Genomic DNA, 7,031 nt, shown 5'->3' with positions numbered 1-7,031 from the left:
TTCCTTTAAGATCATTTGAAGTTACAATAGTCTTCATTCATTTCTCCCAAAGTGGGACATAGCAGGATTTTGGACATATAATCTCCAAACTGTAGCCTTCTCGTGCTCCAGACTTATTTATTTTGTATGTGTATTTTATATGTGTGTATATATATATATGGGTACCTTTCTAAATGTTAGTTTGATCAAGTAGAATAAGGCCAGTACATGCAATCTTGCCTAGTAAAGCAAGGATTTATTTGGGATATATTTTCTCTCCATCTCTCTTTTTCCAGCCAATTCCAATTCAATATCCAAATCCCTGTTGCATTTGAGAAATGGTATATCTGAACATATATAGTGGAGCAACCAGAGAACTCTGCTATTTGACATTCTCTAAATTTTTAGCAGGAGTTTGTTAACAGTACAATAATTTGCTCGTGCTTTTGATTCTTTTCCTCCTTCCCTGTTCTCGTCTCCTTTCTAATAACGTGACTGCATGCATACCAGTTGCTGCCTAATAATGAGATAAATGGCCCCATGTAGTGTGCAAAATTTATTTCTCCATTACCCTCTTCAGGACTTCTTTCTCCATTTCTCCATGTTCCTAGAATTCCCACCTGCCAATTGGCTACAGTAAATTATCTATAAGAGACTCTGTTTTTCTCCTATTTCAAATTGTCCCAGTAAGACTGAGACACCAATACCATTTAACATTACCAGGATGCTTCTCACAGTAGACAAGTGCTGCTATTTGTATTCCTGAATGAAATTGCATGTACTTCAATTTTTACATTAAAAAATTATGGGTGTTTGTCAATAGTTTCAGCTGAAAAGAGTGACATTGTTAGATATGTGAAAACTGTCTTTAATTCAGCAATAAGCATTCATGATGATGTTTAAAATATTCTAAAGTGGATAAACATTACGTAAGGGTCCCAATTTGGTGTCATATTCCTATACTCATCTGATAGAAACAACTTCTCTTTTATAAATTTTATTTCAGTGGTGTAAAATAAAGTAGCTATTACGCGTGAAGGCAAACATTAACTTATTTTTAGTGCATATGAAGTAGCTATGGGATGTTTTGCTCCTTCCTCTATGTGTTGTGATTCATTTCCTAGTTTGTAGCAAATTAATTATCAATTTTGACAGGTAAGGCCAGCTAATAACGTGGAAGAAGTAGAAAAATCAATGCACAAGGGGGAAAATAGAAGCATGAGAAGTTAAATGCAGAATTGTTCATGTAATACCAAACCAACATTACAATTACCTTCTTTGTAGTTCTTCCTGTAGTCAGTCAGTCCTGCTGTAGTCTTTTTTAGATCAACATCAGTTGCAATTTGCCTATTACAAAAGTTTGAATTTTTTTAAAAAAAATAATTATGTGATTAATGTGCAACTGTATGTGAAGTAATGGATTTGTGATCATCTTTAAGATTACAGCCTTTCTAACAGTTGAAAGACCAAAGTCAACTCTGAAACTTGGTAATGTCTTAAGATGTGGATTGATTCTGTTCTCTGTTTTTGATAGAAATTCTCGGGTGAATGCTTAGAATGTGTCATAATTGTTGTGAATTTTACACTGGCCTTTCCAAACAAAACAACCTGTTTTTTTGTAAAATGAACACACAATTAAGTTGTCATAATTGATATTTATGGTTACGTTGCTTTTCCTATTTGAGCCTTCTCAACGTTTAAAATAATTAAGTACACTTTTCTCTTTTCCATAAATAGTATTTATATTGCAGGTCTTTCATCTTTGAGGATGGTATAGTTCTGTTTTCCCAGCAAATAACAATAGATATTAAAATTCAATCCTTTGTTTAATTATTTTGAACATGAGGGACAAGTCCCAGATGATTCAAGAGTAGTTACATAGTTGAAGATTTGTTTACCTATTGTTTCCTACAGAATAATTGATAATAAATGGCTGCTCTTAAGGTCCAAGACCTAGTGTGTTTTTTCTTTCTAATTTACTAAATGTGATTCAATTTTTATATAATGGAGTTGTGTATTTAATAGAATAACATAGTTGGAAGGGACCTTGGAGGTCTTCTAATCCAGCCCCCTTCTCAAGCACCATTTGTCAAATTGCTGTCCAGTCTCTTTAAAAGCCTCCAGTGATGAAGCACCCACAACTTCCGAAGTCTGGCTGATTATTCTCACTGTCAAGAAATTTCTCCTGCAGTTCTAGTTTGCTTTTCTCCTTGATTAGTTTTCATCCATTGTTTCTTCAGGTGCTTTGGAAAATAGGTTGACACCCTCCTTTTTGTGGCAGTTTCTCAAATATTGGAACACTGCTATCCTGTCACCTCTAGTCCGCTTCACCATATTTGTCATACCCAATTCCTGCAACCGTTCTTCATATATTTTAGCCTGCAGCCCCTTAATCATCTTTGTTGTGATGTTTATGTATTCTTCTATCCAGATTACCGTACTAGCTTTGGGCTAGTAGTTATCACTATCCTAGTTGTATAGCTGATTATGGTTAAATGCTGATCAAATGGAGAAAGGATGGGCTGCAAGTAACATAGGCAATCTCAACTAACCATGGGAAGATTCCTCATGTAGAAATTATTTAAAATCTAAGCGTGTTTAAAAAATAATAATAGATGTCCCATATCCACTTCCAGAAATTAAAGAGAAGTCAAAATTTGACTACATTTTGCATGTGAGACCATAAAGGAGCACTAGGTAACTTCTCACTCTGAACCTTTATAGTAGGTTCTCATTGTTGTAATCACATTTGTAATCTAATTTCATTGTTCTAATCACAAATTCTTTGATGGATGGATTGGAGTGTAAGGCACTTCATTTTTATTCCTTATTAAACAACTAAAAAACACTTTTTCCACTTAGCACACTCCAAAACCCTATGGATGTTCAAGAGGAGTATTTTTCTTTTCTTCCTCTGAAACGTCTATTGATAACCAGGATGCTGAAAGATAAGATGTCACTTAATCGGGTCCTGCAAAGCACATTTACTATAAGAAGAAGAAATTAACTTTTAGCTGATGGCAAAGTTGTCCCAATCTTTCTCATGAGATAGATTATCATCTCATCATCACAGTATCTGTGATAGAAAATAAGAGAAAAAGGCAGAGTTGCACAAAACTTCCCCAGATTCATTAAAGAAGATCAGAGTACCTAAAAATAACCATAAATACACAACAATATCTTGTTTCTGTGTTTAATATTTGTTTTTAATGCGTCTTGTATTTTCCTTAGGGATGCATTAAAACATGTTCCCTTCTCTTCCAGTGAAAGAAATAGCAAGCATCAGAACTTTAATTTGTAGTTTGATTTGATTTTTGCAATGAAGGAAAATTACAGATCCAGCTTTATGGGCTATTACGTCAAATCAGTACATCTTCAGATTATTTTTTCATACTTAATATGCATGCTATAGAAAAATAGTTTATGTAATTAAAAAAATTAGATGGGCAGATTCAAGCACTCTTTTTTTCCCATTTCTGCCTGTGATGCTAAGTTGCATTAACAGGGATACAATCAAGATCACAAAATATCATCAAGAAATATTCGTACTGTTTTATAAAGCCTTAGTAAGACCACACTTGGAATACTGCATGCAGGTTTGATCGCCATATTATAAAAAAGATGTTGAGGCTCTGGAAAGAGTGTAGAAAAGACCAACAAAGATGATCTGGAGGCTGGAGTGGCCAAGCAATGGTTGAAAATTAACCAAGGAAAAAAGCAACCCAGAACTAAGGAGAAATTTCCTGACAGTAAAAATAATTAACCAGTAGAACGGGTTGCCTTCAGAAGTTATGGGTGCTCCATCACTGGAGGTTTTTAAGAAGAAACTGGACCCCCACTTGTCTGGAATGATATATGGTCTCCTGCTTGAGCAGGAGATTGGACTAGAAGACCTCCAAGGTCTCTTCAAACTCTGTTCTGTTCCCTGGCTCCTAAAATTCCTCTGTCCTTGTGTTTGTCTTAGATATGGAAACAGTGCTTCAGATCCTTACTTGGCTATCAAAATCAGTGGATACATCTGATCTGAAAATTGTCATTGTTTCCCTTAAGTTATTTTCCCTACAGTTATTTTTCCAGTTATGGGAAAGCTAGATTATTTAGATACTCAGTAACAAAAAAAAAAAAAAGGTTTATAGTAAGGAGAATAAGACCACAGTTTCTTTCAATTGTCATAGTGTTGATTTCTCAAGTATCATAAAATCTGCTTTGTTTTCTGTGCGCACTGGTTGAGTCTCATTAGATCCTACCATGTTATGTAGCATATTGAGCAGCAAGGGATCTCCAGTAATGTCAGATATGGGTGAGTATATCAACATCTTCCCATGTGATGTTTAAAATCTTTAAGTCGTCTATGAATATTCTTTGCCCTGTATTTCAAGGGTGTCCTCTTGTTCCTTTGGCATAAAGGGGATCCATCTCATTGCCATCTTGGGAATTCAGTCATTCTCCATATGGAGTATATGACCTGCAAGTCGGAATCTCTTGGGACTGCTTGTTATGTAATTTGTAGGAGAAACCCTTTTGGAGCACTTCTTCATGGTCAAAATATTGAATCTTTAGGATTCAAAGAAGGCATCTTTGTTGGAAGGTGTCAAGTCTCTTGTTAATACTTGCTGATGCCTTCTAGGTCTCACTGGCATGAATAACTGTCAGCATCACTACAAAGCCAAACAAATGGAATTTGTATCATTTTTATGGTCCTAGAAATGGCTCAACAATTTAACTACATAAATCTTTAAATTAATGTTATATTATTTTTTTTAAAAACTACTTTTCTGGTAATGTTTCTGACATATGCAAAGACACCCACAATTAGAGAAAGACTATTGGTATTATATAAATTATAATAGCAAACATTGATTTCCAGTGGATGATTAAAAACAACATTACTTATTAAATTAAATCCAAACTTGGCTATGTTGTCCTAATTTGGATTTTATAATTACCCTTAAGGCAAGCTCAGGCTCAGATAACGGTGTGAACTGTCTTGTTCTCCAGACAATTCTCAGGTGATGATGAACAAACCAAAATATTTGAAAAGTCATGGAAGACAAAAATGGTTGTTGAAATTCAAGACGATATTTATTATCTTGACAATGAATCTGAGAGCAGTCTTGGGATAGAGTCAGGATGCAGCTAGAACTCCCAAAGCTGTAGAAACAGGCAGAGGTTGATCGCTTACTTTTGAAGATGTATCTGCCCCAGTAAAATTGCACCATCTGAAACTCAGTTCCTCTCTTTAGAACATATTTGAGTTGGTAGCCACACAGTAGGGGATGTAAATTGATACTTACAAATAGTCTGTTTCTGCATTCCCAAAGAGATTTTTTTTTTATTAAATAAAAGAATGCAAGTAATAAGCCTATAATTTTCAAACAAAATTACATCAGCTTTTCCTAAGTAAAATTTTACAAATATATAACACTGCAGTTCTTAGCTAAATTTCTAGGCTTAATTTCTGAATAGAGAGGTTTTAGACTGGAAGCATAATTCCCAGTTTAATTGGATCTTGCTGCAATTGTGCTCTCTCGAGTGGTGTTGAGATTTATTTGGTGAATTCTAATTATGTATACATAAAGGAAAGGTGAATTGCTCTACAAATTATAGTTTAGTAAACCTCAAGTTGCCATGTTTTTCTTTGTTCACAACCTTTTTCTTTCATTCATCTGTTTTTTTAGACATTGATACACAATGCCACTCTTAAAGCAAAGCATAACCCAATTATAATTTTTAATAACAATGTATTGGGTTTAATGAAGGACAGATTTGAACTGGTTTTCGTTTCTTTGTGTTTTCAATGTACGAATGTGAAAGATAATTGTAAGTTATGTGTCTTCTTTTTTTTTTTTTTTTGAAGAAGTTTTAAATGAGTTCATGAGAATTTCCAGGACTGTTTCTTGTCACTTCTCCATCAGCTCTCAGTCCATTTAATCCAAGCTTCTCAGCTGTATGGCTCCTGCTCCTGTTGTGAGTGATCGGCCTGCTTGAGTGCTCTCAGCTTCTCCTGTCACATCACATTTGCATAAAAGAGGACAGATAACCAAATTTGAGTGCACAAATGAAAATGCTAAGCGCCAAACCTGTCACAGTTGCTGTTCAACTAATTGTGAAAAATTTGATTTGCTAGCTTTTTGCTGTTCATCATGCGGGCCCCCATCTCAAATTTGCTGTAGCTCTCTGCTACTGTGCATGTACCTTCTAAACTATATGCAGAAGCTGGTCGCCCAAGGGATTACTTACCTCTCCTACTAGCTTTTAATGTTGCCTCATCTACTTGACTAAATTAGGCCACCATGGCAAACAAACACATAATTAAAAACCTGGTAAGACAACTGCAGACACATCCTCTTAAATTGATTTTTTTTTTCTTTTGTAGTTGGGTGCTGAAATCCAGTTGCTTCTCTCCTCTATCTTATGTTATTTTGAAATAAATGGATTGCTTTCCCTCTCTGAATTTATTTTGAATTCCAATTGGCTTGACTTTATAGATTATTTTTTTTTATAGAAGCGTGACAGATCTCTTTAAAGCTTTTAAGTCTCTCATCTCCAAAATGTTTTCTATGAAAAATACAGCATAAAATTGTTATGAGTCTGCAAATTTCCACATAGTACTATTGATATATTACTGGTACTTTCATTCATAGTCAGCTAAAAGAGGTCACTGCCAATCTGCTTCTTTGAGCAAATTTTAAGGAATGCTGTTTTCACATTACTATGTTCTATAGTCTTCTTTACACCTTCCTCAAGAAATATAATAAAATGGTCACAAGCCCAAGAAGACTTAGATGTATGTTCAGATGAATGCAAGTTGAAACTCTTGTCTTGATTACCTCACATTTCATTTTTTTAAAATAATTTTTATTACAATTTTCCTTTACACAACTCTAGTACACAATCAACAGTGTGTCATTTTTGTATACTTTGGATCCACATTCCATACAATATATACATTATATACATTCAATATCTAATCCTCAATAGCCTTATGTATATTTCCAATTTTTATTTCTATTATCTATCCAAGTGTACCCTTTTTCCCAAACCGCATAAAA

This window comes from Pituophis catenifer, unplaced genomic scaffold (genome assembly GCF_029215685.1).
Source record: "Pituophis catenifer annectens isolate HBS135680 unplaced genomic scaffold, rPitCat1.0.hap2 SCAF_4, whole genome shotgun sequence".
NCBI lineage: Eukaryota > Metazoa > Chordata > Lepidosauria > Squamata > Colubridae > Pituophis > Pituophis catenifer.
Note: the sequence above shows the minus strand (reverse complement) of the source record.